The 22,701-nt window shown below is 39.6% G+C and overlaps 1 protein-coding gene across 2 annotated transcripts in view; it reads left to right on the top strand.

Annotated features, from left to right (window-relative positions):
* The window catches only part of LYST (lysosomal trafficking regulator), a 606,044-nt gene that overhangs the window by 168,866 nt on the left and 414,477 nt on the right, over positions 1–22,701 (top strand). The window lies entirely within an intron of this gene.

The raw sequence follows: 22,701 nt of genomic DNA, 5'->3' as shown, positions 1-22,701 counted from the left end.
TTTTTAATATGTATGTGTACACGTACATACATATAAATACACATATATACAAAAATTATAGACATAAATATACACTTTGGAGCCCTTCCCAGTCAAATACCTTAAAACATTAATAACATTTTTATTAATTTTTTTTTTAATAGAAATACTTGAAATTCCTATGTTCTTCACATAGGAAGAACATCGGACATCGGTAGTGCCAATCGTTGGTGGGTGGGGGAGGGTAAGGAGGGAGGCGGTTGGGCGGCACATCAATGTAGAGGGCGGGAGTGGGTTCGACCACAAAGCCACGCTACAGGGATAAAAATAAAGTAAAAAATAAGTGCGTCATTGAGGAGGGAGGAGGGGCAATGAGGGGTTTTCTATGTGGGATTAGTTGACGCCAAGGGATCTGGGAGGGGGGTAGGGTTTTTGAGGGGGGGGGCAGCTACACTACAGAATTTTTTATTTTTTGCAGCAAACTTAGGTACTGGCGGCAAATAGGTAGAGGGGGAGGGTTAGAGAGCTGTTTAGCTGTTTAGGGGGGATCAGGGAGGTTGGGAGGTAAGTGGGGATACTACCCTGAGGATGATATATATATATATATATATATATATATATATATATATATATATATATATATTTAAAAAGGAAAAAAAAAAACAAAAAAAACTTATTTTAGTATTGGCAGACTTTCTGCCAGTACTTAAGATGGGGGAGACAATTGTGGGGTGGGCGAATGGAAGATAGCTGTTTGAGAGGAGTCAGGGAGGGATCAGGGGGTGGGATGTGTCAGGTGGGAGGCTGATCTCTACACCAAAGCTAAAATTAACCCTACAAGCTACTTAATTAACCCCTTCACTGCTGGGCATAATACAAGTGTGGTGCACAGCAGCATTTAGCGGCTTTCTAGTTACCAAAAAGCAATGGCAAAGCCATATATATCTATTTCTGAACAAAGGAGATCCCAGATAAGAATTTACAACAATTTGTGCCATGATTGCACAAGCGGTTTATAAATAATTTCAGTAAGAAACCTAAAATTGTGACAAAGTTAAAAAAAATTTTTTTATTTGATCGCATTTGGCGGTGAAATGGTGGCATGAAATATACCAAAATAGGCCTAGATCAATACTTTGGGTTGTCTAATAAAAAAATATATAGTTTTGATAGGTAAATATAAAAAAGGCTCTATTTCTGTATAAATGTAGTGATGGCAAGAATGCTAAAAATGCTCAGGTCTTTTGGGGAAGTTTTTGTCTGAAATGTCCGGTCATTAAGGGGTTACATTTCTATATATATGCATATACCATCTATATATTTTCAAATATATATATATATATTCTTATAGATATGTAGGTATAGATATATATTTAAAAAAAAAATATATATATATATATACATATATTTAAAAATGAAAATAATTTGTTTTCTTTCATGTAATTGGCAAGAGTCCATGAGCTAGTGACATATGGGATATACAATCCTACCAGGAGGGGCAAAGTTTCCCAAACCTCAAAATGTCTATAAATACACCCCTCACCACACCCACAATTCAGTTTTACAAACTTTGCCTCCTATGGAGGTGGTGAAGTAAGTTTGTGCTAAGATTTCTACGTTGATATGCGCTTCTCAGCATTGTTGAAGCCCGATTCCTCTCAGAGTACAGCGAATGTCAGAGGGACGTGAAGGGAGTATCACTTATTGAATACGATGATTTCCCTAACGGGGGTCTATTTCATGGGTTCTCTGTTATTGGTCGTAGAGATTCATCTCCTACCTCCCTTTTCAGATCAACGATATACTCTCAATTTACCATTACCTCTACTGATAACTGTTTCTGTACTGGTTTGGCTATCTGCTATATGTGGATGGGTGTCTTTTGGTAAGTATGTTTTTTATTACTTAAGACACCTCAGCTATGGTTTGGCACTTTATGCATTTATATAAAGTTCTAAATATATGTATTGTACTTATATTTACCATGAGTCAGGTTAATTTATTTCCTTCTGCAGACTGTCAGTTTCATATTTGGGTAATATAAACATCTTTTATAGAAAAAAATTTCTTACCTGGGGTTTAGTCTTTTTTCAATTGACTACTTCTTGCAAATTGCGGGTGGCTGTAGGCCCGCGGGTGCGTCAAATGCTAAACTTTATTGCGTCATTCTTGGCGCGAAAATATTTTTGGCGCGGAAAAATAAGTCTATGACGCAACGTCGTCATTTCTGGCGTCATACTTGACGCCGAGACCTTTCACATGGTTGCGTCATTAGTGACGCGAGTGTGTCATTTCCGGTTATTTTTGTCGCCAAAAAGTTTACGTTACGTTGTGCGTCATACTTGGCGCCAAACTTTTTCATTATTTCAATACCCCATTGATGTTTGCCTCTTGATTTTTTCTCTATCAGAGGCCTATGCTCTTTGCTTTTTTCCCATTCCTGAAACTGTCATATAAGGAAATGGATAATTTTGCTTTTTATGTTGTTTTTTCTCTTACATTTTGCAAGATGTCTTTATCTGATCCTGCCTCAGAAGTTTCTGCTGGAACATTGCTGCCTGACATCGGTCCTACCAAAGCTAAGTGCATTTGTTGTAAAATTGTTGAAATTATTTCGCCAAATGTCATTTGTAATAGTTGTCATAATAAACTTTTACATGCAGTTAGTGTATCCATCAGTAATAGCACATTGCCAGTTGTAGTTCCTTCAACTTCTAATGTGCATGATATACCTGTAACTTTTAAAGAATTTGTTTCTGATTCTATTTTGAAGGTTTTGTCTGCATTTCCACCTTCTAATAAATGTAAAGGTCCTTTAAAACTTCTCATTTAGTTGATAAAATTTCAAATGACCAACAACATAATTTATCCTCTTCTGATGAGGACAGGGGCGTATTTAGGTTTTGTGCTGCCCTAGGCACTCAAAATTCTGCTGCCCCCCACACCACCTCAGGTTTAAGGCCTTTTTTAGACATAATATTTTTGGGGCAGGGTGTAAAAAATTAAAAAAATAATGTCTTTTTAAGTAGATGTTCACCAGGGCTTGCATTCACTCTGGTCACACACACACACACACACACACACACACACACACACACACACATATATATATATATATATATATATATACACACATATATATATATATCCTTCACTGTATGATAGTTTGTCAGTAGGTAGTTGTTTATATCAGAAAAAAATATCCTTCACTGTATGATAGTTTGTCAGTAGGTAGTTGTTTAACCTTAAACATCTTCTTTGGTGATTGACTGTTATTTAAGCAAAATATCTGCTTGGATAAATATGTAATGAATATACAAACTGGCCTTTAAAAGTACTTTTTCTTTGCATGTATGACAGATAGAAAAACAGTAAATGTACAAGTATCTAGTTACTAATCCGTTTAAAGGGACACTGAACCCAAATTTTGTATTTTGTGATTCAGAGAGCATGCAATTTTAAGCAACTTTCTAATTTACTCCTATTATCAATGTTTCTTTGTTCTCTTGCTATCTTTATTTGAAAAAGAAGGCATCTAAGCTTTTTTTTGGTTTACTACTCTGGACAGCAAAGACAACCCAGGTTGTTCACCAAAAATGGGCCGGCATCTAAACTTACATTCTTTCATTTAAAATAAAGATACAAAGAGAATGAAGGAAATTTAATAATAGGAGTACATTAGAAAGTTGCTTAAAATGTCATGCTCTGTCTGAATCACAAAAGAAAAAATGTGGGTTCAGTGTCCCTTTAAGTATTTTAATGCCTAATGAATATGTATTGAAGGAAGAAAGGCATATGCTGTTTCACAGTGGTCACGTTGTAGTGCACACTGCACTGTGTAGTCTGTGTGAGTCTCAATCACGCGGTGGAGCCAGGAAGAACACTGCATTCCCTCTCAGTCCAGGCCAGATTGCGCAAGTGTGCTCCGCCTCCACTGTTACCACATCATGCGCACCCTCATACAATCCCATAGCATAGCAATAGCCGGGCCAGCCATTTAAGTCATTAGTAATTGGTTGATTTAGCCACACGGCCCTGAGTTCAGTAGAGTGGCCCTAGGGACTCAAAATTCTGCTGCCCCTTAAAAATCTGCTGACCTAAGCACCGGCCTTGTTGGCCTATGCCTTAATACACCCCTGGATGAGGATCTATCTGATACAGAAGATCCTTCCTCAGACATTGACACTGACAAATCTACTTTATTTAAAATAGAGTATATGTGTTCTTTATTAAAATAAGTGTTAATTATTTTGGATATTGAGGTAACCAGTCCTATTGACGTTCAGTCTAATAAACGTTTAAATGCTGTTTTTAAACCTCCTGTGGTTTCTCCAGGGGTTTTTCCTATTCCTGAGGCTATTTCTGATATGATTTCTAGGGAATGGAATAAGCCAGGTACTTCTTTTATTCCTTCTTCAAGGTTTAAAAAATTGTATCCTTTACCAGCAAAATCTATAGAGTTTTTGGAAAAAATCCCCAAGTTGATGGGGCTATTTCTACTCTTGCTAAACGTACCACTATTCCTATGGAAGATAGTACTTCTTTTAAGGATCCTTTAGATAGGAAGCTTGAATCTTATCTAAGGAAGGCCTATTTATATTCAGGTCATCTTCTCAGACCTGCAATTTCTTTGGCTGATGTTGCGGCTGCATCAACTTTCTGGTTGGAGAATTTAGCGCAACAGGAATTGGATTCTGACTTATCTAGCATTATTCGCCTATTGCAATATGCTAATCATTTTATTGTGATGCAATTTTTGATATTATCAAAATTGATGTTAGATCCATGTCTTTAGTTATTTTAGCTAGAAGAGCTTTGTGGCTTTAATCTTGGAATGCTGAAATGACATCTAAATCTAGATTACTATCTCTTTCTTTCCAAGGTAATACTTTATTTGGTTCTCAGTTGGATTCTATTATTTCAACTGTCTCGGGGGAAGGGAGTTTTTCTGCCTCAGGATTAAAAACCTAAGGGTAAATCTAAGGCTTCTAACCATTTTCGTTCCTTTCATCAGAATAAGGAACAAAAACTCAATCTTCCCCCCAAGGAGTCTGCTTCCAATTGGAAGCCTTCCTCAAGTTGGACTAAATCCAAGCGATTTAGGAAACCAAAGTCAGCCCCTAAATCCGCATGAAGGTGCGGCCCTCATTCCAGCTCAGCTGGTAGGGGGCAGATTAAGGTTTTTCAAAGATATTTGGATAAAATCTGTCCAAAATCAATGGATTCAGAGCATTGTCTCTCAAGGGTATCGAATAGGATTCAGAGTAAGACCTCCTGTGAGAAGATTTTTTCTCTCCCGTATCCCAGTAGATCCAGTAAAAGCTCAGGCTTTCCTGAAGTGTGTTTCAGACCTGGAGTCTTCAGGGGTAATCATGCCAGTTCCTCCTCAGGAACAAGGTTTGGGGTTTTATTCAAATCTATTCATTGTACCAAAGAAGGAAAATGTATTCAGACCAGTTCTGGATCTGAAAATTTTTGAATCGTTATGTAAGAGTACCAACTTTCAAGATGGTGACTATAAGGACTATTCTGCCTTTTGTTCAGCAAGGACATTATATGTCCACAATAGACTTGCAGGATGCATACCTTCATATTCCGATTCATCCAGAACATTATCAGTTTCTGAGATTCTCTTTTCTAAACAAGCATTACCAATTTGTTGCTCTTCCATTTGGCCTAGCAACAGCTAGCTAGGATCTGGGTGCTCTACTCTCTGTAATCAGAGAACAGGGTATTGCTGTGTTTCCTTATTTGGATGATATCCTGGTAATAGCTCAGTCTTTGCGTACTCCAGAATCTCACACAAATCAACTAGTGTTGTTTCTTTGGAAACATGTTTGGAGGATCAATTTACCAAAAGTTTCTTGATTCCTCAGACAAGGGTCACCTTTTTAGGCTTCCAGATAGATTCAGTGTCCATGACTCTGTCTCTAACAGACAAGAGACGTTTAAAATTGGTTGCAGCATGCCGGCACCTTCAGTCTCAGTCATTCCCTTCAGTGGCTATGTGCATGGAAGTTTTAGGTCTCATGACTGCAGCATCGGACGCGATCCCCTTTGCTCGTTTCACATGAGACCTCTACAGCTTTGTATGCTGAATCAATGTACAACACTCTCTGACATGGTGGATAGATCACCATCGTTTAGTTCAAGGGGCTTCTTTTGTTTGGCCAACCTGGACTGTGATCACAACAAATGCGAGTCTTTCAGGTTGGGGAGCTGTTTGGGGATCTCTGACAACACAAAGGGGTTTGGAAATCTCAAGAGGCGAGATTAGCAATAAATATTTTAGAACTCCTTGCAATTCTCAGAGCTCTTCAGTTTTGGCCTCTGCTAAAGAGAGAACCGTTCATTTGTTTTCAGACAGACAATATCACAACAGTGGCATATGTCAATCATCAGGGTGGCACTCACAGTCCCCAAGCTATGAAAAAAGTATCTTGGATACTTGTTTGGGTGGAATCCAGCTCTTGTCTAATCTCTGTGGTGCTTATCCCAGGTGTAGACAATTGGGAGGCGGATTATCTCAGCCGCGAGACTTTACATCCAAAGGAGTGGTCTCTATCCAGATGTGTTTTCTTAGATTGTTCAGTTGTGGGTCTTCCAGAGATAGACCTCATGGCCTCTCATCTAAAACAAGAAACTTCCCAGATACCTGTCCAGGTCCAGGCATGTTCAGGCAGAAGCAGGGGATGCGCTGACACTTCCTTGGTGTTATCATCCTGCTTACATTTTCCTGCCTCTAGATTTCCTTCCAAGAGTGATCTCCAAAATCATCATGGAACAATCATTTGTGTTGCTGGTGGCTCCAGCATGGCCACACAGGTTTTTGTATGCGGATCTGGTTTGGATGTCCAGTTGCCCGCTTTGGCCACTTCCGTTCGGCCAGACCTACTATCTCAAGGTCCGTTTTTCCATCAGGATCTCAAATCATTAAATTTGAAGGTATGGAAATTGAACGCTTAGTACTAAGTCATAGAGGTTTCTCTGACTCAGTGATTAATACTATGTTACAAGCTCGTAAATCTGTTTCTAGAAAGATTTATTACAGAGTTTGGAAGACTTACATTTCATGGTGTTCTTCTCATAAATTCTCTTGGCATTCTTTTAGAATTCCTAGAATTTTACAGTTTCTTCAGGACAGTTTGGATAAGGGTTTGTCTGCAAGTTCCTTGAAAGGACAAATCTCTGCTCTTTCTGTTTTATTTCACAGAAAGATTGCTATACTTCCTGATATACACTGTTTTGTACAGGCTTTAGTTCTTTTTGTTTTAAGCCAATAAAGCCTTTTGATCAATTTACAAGCCATCGGGACTCCTGATTCTTTCTCTGTATGCTTAGTTCTTATTAACCCTGTTATTTAATCAATTTCTCCTCCTTGGAGTCTTAATTTGGTTCTGACGGCTTTACAGGTTCTTCCATTTGAACCTATGCATTTTTTGGACATTAAACTACTTTCTTGGAAAGTGTTGTTCCTTTTGGCCATCTCTTCTGCTAGAAGAGTTTCTGAGTTATCTGCTCTTTCTTGTGAGTCTCCTTTTCTGATTTTTTCATCAGGATAAGGCAGTTTTGCGGACTTCTTTTTAATTTTTACCTAAGGTTTTTTACCTAAGGTTGTGAATTCTAACAACATTAGTAGAGAAATTGTTGTACCTTCCTTGTGTCCTAATCCTAAGAATTGTTTGGAAAGTTCCTTACATTCTTTGGATGTGGTAAGAGCTTTGAAATATTATGTGGAAGCTACTAAAGATTTCAGGAAGACTTCCAGTTTATTTGTTTTATTTTCTGGTCCTAGGAAAGGTCAGAAGGCTTCTGCTATTTCCTTGGCTTCTTGGTTGAAACTTTTGATTCATCAAGTTTATTTTGAGTCGGGTCAGGCCCCGCCTCAGAGAATTACAGCTCATTCTACTAGATCAGTCTCCACTTTGTGGGCTTTTAAGAATGAAGCTTCAGTCGATCAGATTTGCAAAGCGGCAACTTGGTCCTCTTTGCATTCATTTACTAAATTCTACCGTTTTGATGTATTTGCTTCTTCGGAAGCAGTTTTTGGTAGAAAAGTTCTTCAGGCAGCTGTTTCAGTTTGATTCTTCTGCTTTTGATTTAAGTTTTTTTCTTTCAAATGAAATAAGTTATATTTTTGGGTTGTGGATTTTTTTTTTCAGCAGATTATGGCTGTTTATATTTTATTCCCTCCCTCTCTAGTGACTCTTGAGTGGAGATCCACATCTTGGGTATTGATATCCCATATGTCACTAGCTCATGGACTCTTGCCAATTACTTGAAAGAAAACATAATTTATGTAAGAACTTACCTGATAAATTAATTTCTTTCATATTGGCAAGAGTCCATGAGGCCCACCCTTTTTATGGTGGTTATGATTTTTTGTATAAAGCACAATTATTTCCAAATTTCCTTTGTTGATGCTTTTCTACTCCTTTCTTTATCATCCCACTGCTTGGCTATTCGTTAAACTGAATTGTGGGTGTGGTGAGGGGTGTATTTATAGGCATTTTGAGGTTTGGGAAACTTTGCCCCTCCTGGTAGGATTGTATATCCCATATGTCACTAGCTCATGGACTCTTGCCAATATGAAAGAAATGAATTTATCAGGTAAGTTCTTACATAAATTATGTTTTTCTATTTGAAAAACTAAGGAATTCCTAATTTAATTTGGTCTAGCACAGTTTCAGGTTAGCGTGCGAGTGATAGCTGTTAGGTATTTTTTTACCGTGCGCCCCGTATAAGTCTATGGGGAGAAGAAGTAAGCACAGTTGCAATATCCTGAAGGTAGGGCTCTAACCTTTTTACTTTGAACTTAGAATATGCGCGCTAACCCGGCCGCAATACATTTTTACTTTGAATGCAGTTTGCATGCCACTTGTAATCTGGCACATAGTAAGCTAGGATCAGTGATGCACAAATCATAAAATGTATGCAGTAGAATGTCCTTTTAACTTTGAAATGTTCCTTGTGTTTGCATATCCAGAGTTTATTCAGAGTACTGTCATAAAGTGCTGAGCCTTAGAATTCAAAACCCTTTTAAAGATATTAAAAGTCTTACATAGATGATGATCCTCATCACTGTGTTATGTATGTATGGGCCCTTTTTCCTGTCTGGAGTAGCAGGAAATTCCTGAGTCTTATAAACTTCTATTTCCTGAAAAACTTATTTCTGATTCATTTCACATATTTGTGCAGATGAAGAAAAAATTATTATCTCTGTTACTATAAAAATACACTTTTTCAGGGTTCTGATCACCCCCTGAGTTCTGTCTCAGCTGCTATATGCCATTGATTGCCAGTCATGCAGACACCCAACATATAAAAGTATCCCCTTGTAATAAGACACAACCTGTCTGAATGTGAGAGATGTAGGATAAGTAGCAGCACAGTCACTTAAAGGGATATTAACACTTTGAGATGGTAATATAAAATGATAAATCGTATATATAACAAATAATCTGCAATATACTTTCATTATTTATTTTGTCCCATTTTCCTGTAAATCTATTCTGAAATTGTGAGCTTTTCCGTTGCTGTTAGAAATGGAAGTGTAGAACACTGTTATATTCCACACAGCCATTGGATGCACACTCTAGTGACCTATTTATAACTGTCCCTAATTGGCCACAGCTGAGAAGGTAACCTAAGTTACAACATGGCAGCTCCCATTGTTTTATAGACACTAAAACTTTACACTTATTTTGTCAATATTTAAACAGCTAATGAAACTATAAAAAATACATGTACATGTTATTCTTAGACTCATCTTTTCTTTGAATGCATCATTCTATCTAGCATTTAGTTAGTGTTTAATGTCCCTTTAAAGGGACACTCAATGCAGTATAATTGCATAATTAACAAGTGCATAATTTAAAAGACAATGCAATAAAATTTACTCTGTATCATGTGACAGATATCAACCAATCACAGACTAGCATACGTATACCCTGGGAGCTTGTGCACATTCTCAGTAGGATTTTGATCCCCAGAAAGTGTGAATATAAAAGACTGTGCAAAATTTGATAATGGAAGGTAAATTGTAAAGTGTCTTAAAACTGCATGCTCTATCTGATTCATGAAAGTTTATTTTGACTTAAGTATTAAAGGGACATGAAACCCAACAATTTTCTTTCTTGATTTAGATAGAGCTTATAATTTTAAACAACTTTCCAATTTACTTCTATTATCTAATTTGCGTAATTATCTTGGTATTATTTGTTGAAAAAGCAGCAATGCACTATTGGGAGCAGGTTAACGTACTGTGTGAACCAATAACATGAGGCATATTGTGCAGCCACCAATAAGCAGCTCCTGAGCCTATATAGATATCCTTTTCAACAAGGGATACCAAGACAACTAAACAAAGAAGATAATAGAAGTAAATTGGAAAGTTCTTTAAAATCACATGCCCTATATTTTTTGGTTTCATGTCACTTGAACTTGATACATATCTTTTTTTTTTTTTTTTTTTTTTTTAACATTTAACACCAAAAAAAAAATGTGAATCAGATTACATGTCTGCAAAAGGAGGTACCCTGTGCCCACAGTCTGTGAGGTGGTCTGACCCCCTATTACTTTATATAGTGACACTGTTTAACCCACCAGTACTGTATATAGTGAGTCAGTGACACAGTCTGTGATCTGCCGGTGAGATGGCGGCCTGACCCTACCCGTCCCAGTACTTTATAAACTGACCACAGTAGTCTGTGACATGGTCCAGCCCCCCCGTACTGTAAATAGTGTTACTGTATAGTGACACTGTTTACTCCCCACCCCCCCATGCTGTAGTAACAAGGTCTGTAATTTGCTGGTTCCACAAACTTACACACACACACACATATATTCATAAATACACACACAGTCACATGCACACACACACACACACACACACACACACATAAATACACAGTCACATGCATACATACATACACACACACACAGTCACATACATACATACACACACACACAGTCACATACATACATACACACGCACACACACACACACAGTCACATACATACATACACACACACATGCATAAATACACACACAGTCACATGCATACATACACACACACACACACACACACACACATAGTCACATACATACATACACACACATACATGCATAAATACACACACAGTCACATGCATACATACACACACACACACACACACACACACACACACAGTCACATACATACACACACACATACATGCATAAATACACACACAGTCACATACATACATATATACACACACACACAGTCAAATACATACACACACATACATGCATAAATACACACACAGTCACATACATACATATATACACACACACACACACACACACATAAACACCAATGGGTAAAACAGAAAGACTAACCCCTGTAGTCAGAGAAACTAGTGAAGCATCATGTCACACTCACATGATATCAGTGCAGGCAGTGGCAGGTCAACGTTTTTTATTGAGAATAAAAATATATATATATTTTTTTTAAGCTGGGCCCCCACCCTCGGGGCCCAGTCGTAGTTCCGCCCCTACCCACCTCCTTCTAGTCATGGTTGCCGCCATGTTGTAATCTGTCTTTCACTGAATTGCAGTGATGAGCGTTAGATGGCAGCACCAATGAATGAGTAGAGGGAGGTGCATGAACTGCATTTAGTGCTTAGTGTCCCTTTAAGAGATAGCCAATGTACATCATAAAATATATTATTAGATTAAAAGAGAAGTAGAGAATTGGACAATTAGATAATTAATGCTTTCTGTGATCCAAGTGTGTGTTTTTTATCCCAAACCTTGCTTTTACGTATTTCTTGGTTATGCTACCACCAATAGCTTAATATAATATTTTGTAAGTGTGAGAGAAAACCTCACTTATGCTTATAAATACTAATAAATCAACTGCTTCACATTTAAAGGGATACTAAACCCAATGTTTTTCTTTCGTGATTCAGATAGAGCATGCAATTTTAAGCAACTTTCTAATTTGCTCCTATTATCAATTTTTATAAGTTCTCTTGGTATCTTTATTTGAAAAAAATCAGGAATCTAAGTTAAGGAGCCGGCCTATTTTTGGTTCAGCACCCTAGATAGTGCTGGCTGATTGGTGGCTACATACATCATATAATATATATACATTTAGCCACCAATCAGCAAGCACTACCAAGGTGCTTGCTTGGCTATATGTCTATTGAGACTGTAAGAAATGTGTACATTGAGGTAAGCTTCCCAAAATTTCTGGAGAATTCTACCTACTGCAAACGGGCACCAGATACTTCAAGAACATGAATATGATACTAATTTGACTGTTAAAATTGCAATTTCTACCATTCCAATAAAGTTAAATAACAAGCAAGCCTACTTCAATAAATTAACTGTGACCTGGCCCTGTTCTAATAAACATTAAAGGGACATTATACACCAATTTTCATATAAATGCAATAATAGACACTACTATTAAGAATAATATGCACAGATACTGATATAAAAATCCTGTATAAAACCATTTAAAAACTTACTTAGAAGCTTCCAGTTTAGCTCTGTTTAAAAGGTTACTGGAACACCCACTGCAAGTAAGAAATATCAGACATCCCCCCTCCCCCTTTACACAAACAGAAGCAAGCTGGAGTAGGTATACATCGGTATTCTCCAAAAACTTTGGGGCTTGGTCAAGAGTCTAAAAATCAGAGCAATGTTATTTAAAAATAAGCAAAACTATCCATTTTAAAAAAAAAAACACAAAACTTTATTGGCTATATAAATAGATCACCTACAAAACATTTATGCAAAGAAAAAACATAATGTCCCTTTAACAGCTGATCTATCCCCCTAAACTGATCATCGTAAAGTCTATCGCTGAAAGTGCTGCATGATGCATTGGCCTCATCTCAATAGTGCTCCTACATCTAAGTAAACCCCTCTACTATTAAAAATCTAGTTTGTCTAGAGACCCCCAATAAAGATAAGCTTCTAGTAGACAAGTCCCTCGCTTAAAAATATATATATTCATTTTGTCTGTTTAGTCAGGTGATAACTGTACTGACAGTGAACACATTGCAAGAAAAAAAAGTGCTTTTATTTCTGTATTGAACTATTGGGCCTCGCTAATCTATATTATAACCCCCAAAAGCCCGTATGAGTCCCTATTTCACATGTGGCTACCCTTGATAATTTAGTAAAGTGATCAAATTAACAGTAGTGGTCACTGGACTATTTTCAATATTATTTACTGAAATCTATGCAAAATGTATAAATTTTTCTCTTGTTAAGTGTATCCAGTCCACGGATCATCCATTACTTGTGGGATATTCTCCTTCCCAACAGGAAGTTGCAAGAGGATCACCCACAGCAGAGCTGCTATATAGCTCCTCCGCTCACTGCCATATCCAGTCATTCTCTTGCAACTCTCAACTAAGATGGAGGTCGTAAGAGGACTGTGGTGTTTTATACTTAGTTTATTTCTTCAATCAAAAGTTTGTTATTTTTAAATGGTACCGGAGTGTACTGTTTATCTCAGGCAGTATTTAGAAGAAGAATCTGCCTGCGTTTTCTATGATCTTAGCAGAAGTAACTAAGATCCTTTGCTGTTCTCACATATTCTGAGGAGTGAGGTAACTTCAGAGGGGGAATAGCGTGCAGGTTATCCTGTAATAAGGTATGTGCAGTTAAAATATTTTTCTAGGGATGGAATTTGATAGAAAATGCTGCTGATACCGAAGTAATGTAAGTAAAGCCTTAAATGCAGTGATAGCGACTGGTATCAGGCTTATTAATAGAGATACATACTCTTATAAAAGTGTATTTTAAAACGTTTACTGGCATGTTTAATCGTTTTTTACATATGTTTGGTGATAAAACTTATTGGGGCCTAGTTTTTTCCACATGGCTGGCTTGAATTTTGCCTAGAAACAGTTCCCTGAGGCTTCCCACTGTTGTAATATGAGTGGGTGGGGCATATTTTGGCGTTTTTTTGTACAGCAAAAATTACAGACACAGACATCCAGCTTCTTCCTGCATGATCCAGGACTTCTCTGAAGGGCTAAAAAGGCTTCAAAAGTCGTATTGAGGGAGGTAAAAAGCCACAGTAGAGCTGTGGCAGTTGTGACTGTTTAAAAAACGTTTTTGTCATTTGTTATTCCGTTTTTGGTATTAAGGGGTTAATCATCCATTTGCAAGTGGGTGCACTGCTCTGCTAACTTATTACATACACTGTAAAAATTTCGTTAGTGTAACTGCATTTTTTCACTGTTATTTCAAAATTTGGGAAAATTTGTGTTTCTTAAAGGCGCAGTAACGTTTTTTATATTGCTTGTAAACTTGTTTTAAAGTGTTTTCCAAGCTTGCTAGTCTCATTGCTAGTCTGTTTAAACATGTCTGACACAGAGGAACCTACTTGTTCATTATGTTTGAAAGCCATGGTGGAGCCCCATAGGAGAATGTGTACTAAATGTATTGATTTCACCTTAAACAGTAAAGATCAGTCTTTTTCTATAAAAGAATTATCACCAGAGGGTTCTGTCGAGGGGGAAGTTATGCCGACTAACTCTCCCCACGTGTCAGACCCTTCGCCTCCCGCTCAGGGGACGCACGCTAATATGGCGCCAATTACATCAGGGACGCCCATAGCGATTACCTTGCAGGACATGGCTGCAATCATGAATAATACCCTGTCAGATGTATTATCTAGATTGCCTGAATTAAGAGGCAAGCGCGATAGCTCTGGGGTTAGGAGAGATACAGAGCGCGCAAATGCTGTTAGAGCCATGTCTGATACTGCGTCACAGTATGCAGAACATGAGGACGGAGAGCTTCAGTCTGTGGGTGACATCTCTGACTCGGGGAAACCTGATTCAGAGATTTCTAATTTTAAATTTAAGCTTGAGAACCTCCGTGTATTGCTTGGGGAGGTATTAGCTGCTCTGAATGACTGTAACACAGTTGCAATTCCAGAGAAATAGTGTAGGCTGGATAGATACTATGCGGTGCCGGTGTGTACTGACGTTTTTCCTATACCTAAAAGGCTTACAGAAATTATTAGCAAGGAGTGGGATAGACCCGGTGTGCCCTTTTCCCCACCTCCTATATTTAGAAAAATGTTTCCAATAGACGCCACTACACGGGACTTATGGCAGACGGTCCCTAAGGTGGAGGGAGCAGTTTCTACTTTAGCAAAGCGTACCACTATCCCGGTTGAGGACAGTTGTGCTTTCTCTTGTTAAGTGTATCCAGTCCACGGATCATCCATTACTTATGGAATATATTCTCCTTCCCAACAGGAAGCTGCAAGAGTCCACCCACAGCAAAGCTGCTATATAGCTCCTCCCCTAACTGCCATATTCAGTCATTCTCTTGCAAGCCTCAACATAGATAGGAGGTTGTGAGAGTCTGTGGTGCTTTCTACTTAGTTTATTCTTCAATCAAAAGTTTGTTATTTTTAAATGGCACCGGAGTGTGCTGTTTATCTCAGGCAGTATTTGGAAGAAGAATCTGCCTGCGTTTTTCTATGATCTTAGCAGACGTAACTAAGATCCATTTGCTGTTCTCACACATTCTGAGGAGTGAGGTACTTCAGAGGGGGAATGGCGTGCAGGTTTTCCTGCAGATAAGGTATGTGCAGTAAAATATTTTTCTAGGAATGGAATTGACTAAGAAAATACTGCTGATACCGAAGTAATGTAAGTAAAGCCTTAAATGCAGCGATAGCGACTGGTATCAGGCTTATTAATAGAGATACATACTCTTGTAAAAATGTGTTTTAAAACGTTTGCTGGCATGTTTAATCGTTTTTTAACATATGTTTGGTGATAAAACTTATTGGGGCCTAAGTTTTTTCCACATGGCTGGCTTAAATTTTGCATAGAAACAGTTTCCTGAGGCTTTCCACTGTTATAGTATAAAAGTTACAGTTGGTGCAGTTAAAATTACAAACAGTGACATTCAGCTTCCCTCAGCAGTCCCCTGCATGCTATAGGACATCTCTGAAGGGCTCAAAAGGGCTTCAAAAGTAGGAGCTGTTATGACTGTTTAAAACATATTTTTCGTTTTGTTAATCTGTTTTTTGTATTAAGGGGTTAATCATCCATTTGCAAGTGGGTGCAATGCTCTGCTAACTTGTTACATACACTGTAAAAATTTTGTTAGTTTAACTGCCTTTTTTCACTGTTATTTCAAATTTTGGCAAAATTTGTTTCTCTTAAAGGCACAGTAACGTTTTATATATTTGCTTGTTAACTTGATTTAAAGTGTTTTCCAAGCTTACTAGTCTCATTATTAGTCTGTTCTAACATGTCTGACATAGAGGAAGCTCTGTGTTCATTATGTTTTAAAGCCATGGTGGAACCCCATCTTAGAATGTGTACCAGATGTACTGATTTCATGTTAAACAATAAAGATCATTTTTTGTCTTTAAAAACATTATCACCAGAGGATTCTGTCGTGGGGGTAGTTATGCCGACTAACTCTCCCCACGTGTCAGACCTTTTTGACTCCCGCTTTAGGGACTCACGCTCAAATGGCGCCAAGTACATCAAGGGCACCCATAGCGTTTCTTTACCAGGGGATTCTGTCGAGGGGAAAGTTATGCCGACTAACTCTCCCCACGTGTCAGACCCTTCGACTCCCGCTTCAGGGACTCACGCTCAAATGGCGCCAAGTACATCAAGGGCGCCCATAGCGTTTATTTTACAAGACATGGCAAAGGTGGTGAATAATATTCTGGCAGCAGTATTAGTCAGACTACCTGAAATTAAAGGAAAGCAGTTAGCTCTGGGGGTAGATACAGAGCATACAGACGCTTTAAGAACCATGTATGATACTACCTCACAATATGCTTAGTCTGTGGGTGATTTTTTTTTTTTTGACTCAGGGAAGATGATTTAACCTGATTCTGATATTTCTACATTTAAAATTTATGCTTGAGAACCTCCACTTGTTGCTCAGGGAGGCTTTGGCTGCTCTGAATGAATGTGTACAATCGCAGGGCCAGAGAAATTGTGTAGACTGGATAAATAATATGCAGTGCCGGTGTGTACTGATGTTTTTCCAATACCTAAAGAGGTTTACTAAAAAGTTTTTTAATAAGGAATGGGATAGACCAGGTGTGCCGTTCTCTTCCCCTCCTATTTTTTAGAAGAATGTTTTCTAATAGTTACCACCACACGGGACTTCTGGCAGACAGTTCCTAAGGTGGAGAGAAGAGTTTCTACTCTAGCTAAGCGTACCACTACCTCTGACGAGGACAGTTGTGCTTTTTAGATCCAATGGATAAAAAATGTTTATTCAACAGGGTTTTATCCTGCAGCCCCTTGCATACATTGCTTCTGTCACTGCTGCTGCGGCGTTCTGGGTTGAGTCTCTTGATGAGGCTTTACAGTTAAGCGACTCCATTGGATGAATATATTTGACAAGCTTATGCTAGCCAATTCCTTTGTTTTCTGATGCCTTGTTCATTTGACTAGACTAACGGCTAAGAATTCTGTTTTTTACTATACTGGCGCGCAGAGCGCTATGGCTTATATCATGGTCAGCTGTCGTGACTTTAATAAATAAGCTACTTAACTTCCCTTCAAGGGGCAGACCCTATTCGGGCCTGGTTTGAAGGAGATTATTGCTTATATCACTGGAGGAAAAGGTCATGCCCTTCCTCAGGATAGGTCTAAATCAAGGGCAAAAAAAAAAAAAAAAAAAAGTCTAATTTTCGTACCTTTTAAAAACTTCAGGGCAGGTGTGGCATCCTCTTCCTCTAAGGCAAAACAAGAGGGAATTTTTGCTCAGTCCAAGGCGGTCTGGAGACAATCGGACCTGGAACAAAGATAAGCAGGCCAAGGAGCCTGCTGCTGCCTCTAAGGCAGCATGAAGGAACGGACCCCTATCCGGTAACGGATCCTATAGGGGGCAGACTTTCATTCTTTGCCCAGGATCCCTAGGCATTGGAATTTATATCCCAGAGATATCTTCTGGATTTCAAAGATTCCCCCCCAAAAAAAGGGGAGATTTCGCCTTTCACAATTATCTGCAAACCAGATAAAGAAGGAGGCATTCTTACATTGTGTACGAGATCCATCCAGTTCCAAGAGAGGAACAGGGACAGAGTTTTTACTCAAATCTGTTTGTGGTTCCCAAGGAGAGGGAACCTTCAGACCTATTTTGGATCTAAAGATCTTAAACAAATTCCTCAGAATTCCGTCATTTAAGATGGAAACTATTCGTACCATCTTAACTATGATCCAGGAGAGTCAATAGAGGACTACAATGGATTTGAAGGATGCTTATCCTCACATTGTGATGCATAAAGATCACCATCGTTTTTTCAGGTTTGCCTTTCTAGACAGGCATTACCAGTTTGTAGCTCTTTCCTTTGGGATATCTACAGCCCCAAGAATCTTTATGGAGGTTCTGGGGTCGCTTTGGCGGTCCTTAGACCGCGGGGCATAGAAGTGGCCCCTTATTTAGACGACATCCTGATACAGGCGTCAAACATCCAAATTGCCCAGTCTCATACGGACGTAGTACTGGCATTTCTGAGATCACATGGGTGGAAAGTGAACAAGGAAAGAGTTCTCTATCCCCAATCTCAAGGGTTTCCCTCCTAGGGACTCTGATAGATTCTGTAGAAATGAAAATTTACCTGACGGAGTCCAGGTTGTCAAAGTTTCTAAATTTCTGCCGTGTTTTTTTCATCCCATCCGCGCCCTTCGGTGGCTCAGTACATGAATGAAATCGGCTTAATGGTAGCGGCAAGGGACATAGTACCGTTTGCACGTCTACATTTCAGACCGCTGCAACTATGCATGCTCAGTCAGAGGAACTGGGATTACACAGATTTGTCCCCCTGTTAAACCTGGACCAAGAGACCAGAGATTCTCTTCTCTGGTGACTATGTCGGGTCCATCTGTCCAAGGGTATGACCTTCCGCAGGTCAGATGGGACAATTGTTACAATAGATGCCAGCCTTTTAGGTTGGGATGCAGTCTGGAACTCCCTGAAGGCTCAGGGATAGTGGACTTAGGAGGAGACCCTCCTTCTAATAAATATTCTGGAACTGGGAGTGATATTCCATGCTCTTCAGACTTGGCCTCAGTTAGCAACTCTGAGGTACATCATACTCAGTCGGACAATATACACGACTGTGGCTTACATCAGCCATCAAGGGGGAACAGAAGTTCCCTAGCGATGTTAGAAGTCTTACAATAATTCACTGGACAGAGACTCACTCTTGTCTATCAGCTATCCATATCCCAGGTGTTGAGAACTGGGAGGTGGATTTTCTAAGTCGTCAGACTTTTCTTCCGGGGGAGTGGGATTTCCTCCGGAGGTCAAGACCAAGCAGGAGAGGGCTTTGGTGTTTTTGACAGCGCCTGCGTAGCCACGCAGGACCTGGTATGCAGATCTGGTGGACATGTCATCCTTTCCATCACGGTCTCTGCTTCAGAGACAGGTCCCTCTACCTCAGGGTCCTTTCAACCATCTAAATAGAATCAATCTGAGATGGACTGCCTGGAGACTGAACGCTTGATGTTATCAAAGCATGGCTTCTCCGAGTCAGTCATTGATACCTTAATACAGACATGAAAGCCTGTCTCTAGGAAAATTGAACATAGATATGGTGTAAATATCTGATTGTTATGAATCCAAGGGTTACTCATGGAGTAAAGTCTGGATTCCCAGGATATTATCTTTTCTCCAAGATGTTTTTGAGAAAAGGGTTGTCAGCTAATTCCTTAAAAGGGGACAGATTTTTACTCTGTCTATTTTTTTGCACAAGCGTCTGGCAGGTATTCTAGACGTTCAGGCATTTGGTCAGGCTTTGGTTGGATCCAAGCCTGTGTTTAAAACTGTTGCTCCGCCATGGAGCTTAAACCTGATTCTTAAGGTTCTTCAAGAAGTTCCGTTTGAACCTTTTTTGTTCCATAGATATCAATCTTTATCTTGGAAAGTTCCTTTTGGGTAGCTAATTCCTTGACTCGTAGAGTCTCCAAGTTATCTGTGTTACAATGTGATTCTCCTTATCTGGTCCTTCGTACGGATAAGGTAGTCCTGCGTACCAACCTGGGTTTTTTCCTAAGGTGGTATCTAACAAGTACATCACTCAAGAGATAGTTGTTCCATGCTTGTATCCTAATCCTTCCTCAAAGAAGGAACGTCTATTACACAATATTGGACGTGGTTTGTGCTTTAAAGTTTTACTTACAAGCTACTACAGTTTTCATCAAACGTTCACCTTGTTTGTTGTCTATTCTGGACAGAGGAGAGGTCAAAAGACCTCAGCAGCCTCTCTGTCTTTTTGGTTAAAAAGCATAATTCATTTAGCTTATGAGACTGCTGGACAGCAGCCTCCTGAAGGGATTACAGCTCATTCTACTAGAGCTGTGGTTTTCACTTGGGCCTTTTTTAAATGTGGCTTCTGTTGAACAGATTTACAAGACGGAGTCTTGGTCTGCGCTTCATACTTTTCAAATTTAACAAATTTGATACCTTGCTTCTTCGGAGGCTATTTTTGGGAGAAAGGGTTTTTTACAGGCAGTGGTAACTTCCGTTTAAGTACCTGCCTTGTCCCTCCCATCATCCGTGTACTTTAGCTTTGGTATTGGTATTCCATAAGTAATGGATGATCCGTGGACTGGATACACTTAACAAGAGAAAACATAATTTATGCTTACCTGATAAATTTATTTCTCTTGTAGTGTATCCAGTCCACGGCCCGCCCTGTCACTTTAAGGCAGGTAATTTTTTCATTTGAACTACAGTCACCACTGCACCCTATGGTTTTTCCTTTCTCTGCATGTTTTCGGTCGAATGACTGAATATGGCAGTTAGGGGAGGAGCTATATAGCAGCTTTGCTGTGGGTGGACTCTTGCAGCTTCCTGTTGGGAAGGAGAATATATTCCATAAGTAATGGATGATCCGTGGACTGGATACACTACAAGAGAAATAAATTTATCAGGTAAGCATAAATTATGTTTTTTCAGATCCAATGGATAAAAAATTGGAGGCTTACCTTAAGAAAATGTTTATTCAACAAGGTTTTATTTTACAGCCCCTTGCATGCATTGCGCCTGTCACTGCTGCGGCGGCATTCTGGTTTGAGGCCCTGGAAGAGGCCATCCAGACAGCTCCATTGAATGAAATTATTGACAAGCTTAGAACGCTTAAGCTAGCTAACTCATTTGTTTCTGATGCCATTGTTCATTTGACTAAACTAACGGCTAAGAATTCCGGATTCGCCATCCAGGCGTGTAGGGCGCTATGGCTTAAATCCTGGTCAGCTGACGTGACTTCAAAGTCTAAATTACTCAACATTATTTTCAAGGGGCAGACCTTATTCGGGCCTAGCTTGAAGGAAATTATTGCTGACAATACTGGAGGCAAGGGTCATACCCTTCCTCAGGACAGGGCCAAATCAAAGGCCAAACAGTCTAATTTTCGTGCCTTTCGAAATTTCAAGGCAGGAGCAGCATCAACTTCCTCCGCTTCAAAACAAGAGGGAACTGTTGCTCATTCCAGACAGGCCTGGAAACCTAACCAGTCCTGGAACAAGGGCAAGCAGGCCAGAAAGCCTGCTGCTGCCCCCAAGACAGCATGAAGGAACGGCCCCCTATCCGGAAACGGATCTAGTGGGGGGCAGACTTTCTCTCTTCGCCCAGGCGTGGGCAAGAGATGTTCAGGATCCCTGGGCGTTGGAGATCATATCTCAGGGATATCTTCTGGACTTCAAAGCTTCTCCTCCACAAGGGAGATTTCATCTTTCAAGGTTATCAGCAAACCAGATAAAGAAAGAGGCATTCCTAAGCTGTGTGCAAGACCTCCTAGTAATGGGAGTGATCCATCCAGTTCCGCGGACGGAACAAGGACAGGGATTTTATTCAAATCTGTTTGTGGTTCCCAAGAAAGAGGGAACCTTCAGACCAATCTTGGATCTAAAGATCTTAAACAAATTCCTCAGAGTTCCATCATTCAAAATGGAAACTATTCGGACCATCCTACCCATGATCCAAGAGGGTCATTACATGACCACAGTGGACTTAAAGGATGCCTACCTTCACATACCGATTCACAAAGATCATCATCGGTTCCTAAGGTTTGCCTTTCTAGACAGGCATTACCAATTTGTAGCTCTTCCCTTCAGGTTGGCCACTGCCCCGAGAATTTTTACAAAGGTTCTGGGCTCACTTCTGGCGGTTCTAAGACCGCGAGGCATAGCGGTGGCTCCGTATCTAGACGACATCCTGATACAGGCGTCAAGCTTTCAAATTGCCAAGTCTCATACAGAGATAGTTCTGGCATTTCTGAGGTCGCATGGGTGGAAAGTGAACGTGGAAAAGAGTTCTCTATCACCACTCACAAGAGTCTCCTTCCTAGGGACTCTTATAGATTCTGTAGAGATGAAAATTTACCTGACGGAGTCCAGGTTATCAAAACTTCTAAATGCTTGCCGTGTCCTTCATTCCATTCCACGCCCGTCAGTGGCTCAGTGCATGGAAGTAATCGGCTTAATGGTAGCGGCAATGGACATAGTGCCATTTGCGCGCCTGCATCTCAGACCGCTGCAATTATGCATGCTAAGTCAGTGGAATGGGGATTACTCAGATTTGTCCCCTCTACTAAATCTGGATCAAGAGACCAGAGATTCTCTTCTCTGGTGGCTTTCTCAGGTCCATCTGTCCAAGGGTATGACCTTTCGCAAACCAGATTGGACAATTGTAACAACAGATGCCAGCCTTCT

The sequence above is a fragment of the Bombina bombina genome, chromosome 4 (assembly GCF_027579735.1).
Source record: "Bombina bombina isolate aBomBom1 chromosome 4, aBomBom1.pri, whole genome shotgun sequence".
Classification (NCBI taxonomy): Eukaryota; Metazoa; Chordata; class Amphibia; order Anura; family Bombinatoridae; genus Bombina; species Bombina bombina.
The sequence above is the reverse complement of the archived record's forward strand: the minus strand, read 5'-3'. Positions and strand labels throughout refer to the sequence as shown.